At 30.7% G+C, this 4,594-nt stretch overlaps 1 long non-coding RNA gene across 1 annotated transcript; it reads right to left on the bottom strand.

The window, feature by feature from the left end:
- Positions 1–3,326: 3,326 nt before the first annotated feature.
- Positions 3,327–4,304, bottom strand: LOC127733587 (uncharacterized). Its single transcript, XR_007997129.1, has 3 exons — positions 4,235–4,304; positions 3,852–3,918; positions 3,327–3,428 (listed from the first exon to the last, which is right to left on the bottom strand). It is a non-coding gene; the product is annotated as an uncharacterized LOC127733587 (long non-coding RNA).
- Positions 4,305–4,594: the final 290 nt, after the last annotated feature.

Here is a 4,594-nt window from a genome sequence, read left to right as displayed (position 1 = left end):
ACCCTCAGTGAAACCAAACTTGCTACGCATGGACAAAAGGATGGATGGACATGTACATCACGTACTATATACCCCTCTTTTTGGCATGGGTATAATGCGTTACAACTAAGGTTTTCGGATGCGGATCCAGGATTTTGAAAAAAGGGGGGGGGGGGGGCTTTAAACAACGCAATGTTTGGAGTGGAAAAGGTAAAAAGTCTGAACCATAAATGTATTCCATAAGAGAGGGACCCAGGTACCCTGAGCCCCCTTATTCTGCCTCTGGTTTTGTCAAATAAATTTTATTTACAAGTCTATTCGTATATATATATATATATATATAGTATTACTATAACTTCTATCCCTTAAATATTTAGGCTTAAACAAAACAAACAATATATTCATATTGCTGATAACCCAGACAGCTAGTCTGTTTTTAATGATTATCAAAACAATATACATTAATACAAATCATTAAAGCATATATACATAAAAGGAAATCATAAAAATTATAATTGATGAAATGCTAATGTATGCTGTTAAATACTAAATAATGACAAAAAAATCTATCATCGACAATCCCACCGGCCAGGAACAACCAACTAAAACCAGTGACCTCTGTCAAACTTCTTTAAAAACTGTGTAGCGGGAAAAAGTTGGAAACCTGTGTCCAAAGACCAATGCTCTAAAGACCGTCTCAGGAATTATTTAAAAAGACAGTATAATGAATAATTATTCAAAAAAAAAACAATTGATCATATGCAAAAAAATAAATTAAAGCAAAACATATTACATGTATTTTAAACATGTAAAAAGAAAATTGACACTACGAATGTTGGGTAGAAAGTGAACGCTATCAAAATATATGAAAAAGTTACTCAAAATTTTGTAATTTTTTTTCTCGCTATATCACAAATTTACAAAAATTGTTGACATTTGCAAAGCATGTGAGGTTTGTCAATGGAATTGTTTATTAAAAGTGAAATTTAACAAAAATACAAAACTCCATGGAATATTCAAAACGGAAAGTCCTTCATCAAATGGCAAAATCAAAAGCTCAAATACATCAAACAAATGGAAAACAACTGTCATATAACTCACTCCTGTTTAAATAAAAACGGAAACCCTTATTTTTGATTTTTGTTTAAAACTATTTCATTTTACTACCACTGTTGCCTTTATTCATCACACGTTTCTAGTAAAATCTATTTGGTGCCGTAAGTACTTTTATTTCAAGGATATCATGATTATGTTTAACAAACTGATATGACTGCAGTCTTTACTTATGAATTTATAAACCCAAGAACGAATGATTCTAGCCCAACTTTTAACAATGAATCCAAAAAAAGTACTTCATTGTATTTTACATTTAAAGTTACATTATGTGAAAATTGCACAGTAAATTAAATTATCGCCACAAATATACCGCATAAACTAAAATTATTTTTATTTGAATGGTCTTTGAAAGATTCTTTTATAATAATTGTAATTTAATAGTCTTTATAACAATACTTGGGATTGCTATAGTAATTTAATGAGATAGGCATGCTTCAGTTCCTAGAGTACCTTCATCAGGATATAAACTACAGAAGAGTACCCCGGTAATAAATCTTGAAGTGATAATTTGCACATCATATTATCAACAGGGGGAGTAATAATAAATAGAAAATGAAAGTAAGTATAAAAGTAATTTAAATGAATGTTAAAAATAAAATTTGTTTATTAGTGTTAAATTAATTTTTCGAAGGAACTGCTTTCAATTGGCTTCACTCAGCTAGAGGTACTGCTTCTAATCAGCTTCGCTAGGCCCGAGGTACTGCTTCCAATTGGCTTCACTCAGAGGTACTTCTTCTAATTGGCTTCACTCAGCCAGAGGTACTGCTTCCAATAGGCTTCACTCAACAGAGATACTGCTTCCATTTGGCTTCGCAAGGACAGAGGGTACTGCTTCCAATTAGCTTCACTAAGAGGTACTGCCTCCAATTGGCTTCGCTCAAGACAGATGTACAACTTCCAGTGATGAAATGGTAGGAATTGCAAGTCAAGTGTCGTCTGAATTTGCAATTTTATTCAACATTCTTGATCGAGTTTACTTTTATACCTACTTTCACTCTATTTTTAATTTCTCTTGATGGTGACATTGAAAATTTTACCCAATCATTTGTATTGACCAATGATTTCTCCCATCCTGCATATCTATTCTCTAAACCTCTGCTTACATATTTTATTTAAAAAGCTCTAAATAATAGCCTTTTAGCTAGTACACATCTGATATCTTAAAAAAATACTGAGTAAATAATAAGTTATATTCCCTATCACTGAGGAAATTAAGAGGAGGAGGAGTTTAACAGGGTCATTACCTCCCTTTTCCCTAAATTTCAGCCTGTTAGAACTCCACATTCCTTCTATATTTAACAAAAATAAAAAAAAAAATATTATAATTGAAATAAAAAAAGACACTCTCGAGAGCCTGAATCGCTCACCTGTAATTTTTTGCTTAAATCTTTCATCAATGATTATTTTTGCTTTTCAATATATATTAATGAGTGGCTTAAAAATGCCATTTAAATGTTCTTTGTATCTGTCATATTTTCTTCAAAAGCAAAAAAATGCATTTTACCCCTATGTTCCATTTTAGCCATAGTGGCTATGTTTCTTGAACAATAAATGACTAGCTGCCCAAATTTGAACTCTGTCTGCAAGTTTTGATTCTTAGCATTGTGTACGAGTTTCATAAAATTTGCACTAAGCAAACCTTAAGTTAGAGTGCTGAAACAAAAATGGGACAGACAGACGGAAGGACAGAAAGATGGACAACAGCACATCAAGGGTAAAACTTCATGCCTCCATTGCCTACGGCAGGGGCATAAAAAACAAAATGTTGGAAAAGATATATGTTTAACAATGGTGAAACCCAATAAATACATTTCATTAAAAAAAACATTTTTTTCTTTTAATTCTTTTTTTTTTTAGATTCTCCATTCTTAACTTCTGGAAGTGTTTTGACTATACAGACCATTATTAATATATCTAAAGGAGTAGGTCTTCAAATAAAATTGGTCCATTTCAATTCATTTTCAAAGTACCAATCAAATCTAGTCACAGGGGAAAAAATAATGAATACAATCTGAACTATGAACTCAAAACAAAACTACATGCCAAAAACCAGTTCAGTATCCATATGCATAACAAAAAAATTGTCAAAACAATAATGGACATAAGTAGAGCTACCTGAATATATCCTTTGGTTTAAATGGTACAAAGAGATTTTTAAAATTCAAATTATAACTTCCAATCTTGTTGAAAATGGAGAATCTTTACACTATTTTTTGTTTGTTTGTAAACAATTATAAACATTTTCTCAAACACACACAAAATTGTCTGAATTACATTCTTTACTGCTACAGTTATATCACCCAATCATTTTGTGCAGCCACAGTTAAAGTTACCTGAAAAAGAAATATACATTTTTAAACGTATCTGTCAAAACTATATGAAAATAATTGAAGCAAATTATTTAATGCAAAAGAATAATTAACTGGGCGTTACAGTTATGATGCGAATAACATTTAACCATACAGTATATATTTTGCTCATTGTTGAAGGCTGTAAAGTGATCTTTAGTTGTAAACATCCTTGTCATTTAGTCTCTAGTTGATAAATGTCTCATTGGCAATCATATCACATCTCTTAATTCTTATATAGTGGGACAAATTTAGATAACTAAAAAACAGTGATACACTTACATGAAAAATCTACATTGACATGCTATTACATAAAGAGTTCATTAATTGACATGCTATTACATAAAGTGTTCATTAATTGACATGCTATTACATAAAGAGTTCATTAATTTGTGCACTGATTCTTACCATAAAAGTCAGCTCCAATGGCCATTCCCTGGCGCCTCAATCCTTACAGACAAACTGTGATGCTAACCTGAAATATAAAATTATTAGTCATTAAAAAATGTTTAAACTGATCATAATGTTGGTATACTTTATATATATTTAATAGAAATAGTCTACAAATGTGTAATAGATGTTGAGAACATGTGGATTAAACAGCTATCCAGCAACCCAGCAAATTTTTATGTAATTACATCAGATCCTTAAATTTACTTATATAATGGTACCGATAAATGAGAGAGTAGACTTCTGACCACCTCTTATAAGCCTAGAGCCAGATACCCAAGAAATTTTACAATACATTTGGTTTTTTTTCTTCAAAACTGGAATAACATACTGGTACTTACCTTCATATTAGCTGTATTAGATCCCAAGTCTTATTCCCAACACCATGAAAACATGTCACAGAAAGAACCTAAAAAGAATTAAAATGGATACATTATATATTTTATAAATCCATTTCTGTCAACATAAACATTTACTAAATATTGTTTTGATTTCTTACTACATGTTCACAATAGTATAACATCAACAACTAAGTTTGTAAAATTAATATAGATGGAAAACAAAAAAGAAGTCAAAGAATAATCATTTGAATTTCAACTGCAAACAAATCTGAATATTTTACAGGGTTATCTCCCATTGAATTAATAAATCTTGATGTTAATTGAATTTCTCTCCCCTTGGAAGTTTTATTCCAATCTCAG

This window comes from Mytilus californianus, unplaced genomic scaffold, assembly GCF_021869535.1.
Source record: "Mytilus californianus isolate M0D057914Y unplaced genomic scaffold, xbMytCali1.0.p SCAF_3, whole genome shotgun sequence".
Lineage (NCBI taxonomy): Eukaryota > Metazoa > Mollusca > Bivalvia > Mytilida > Mytilidae > Mytilus > Mytilus californianus.
The sequence above is the reverse complement of the archived record's forward strand: the minus strand, read 5'-3'. Positions and strand labels throughout refer to the sequence as shown.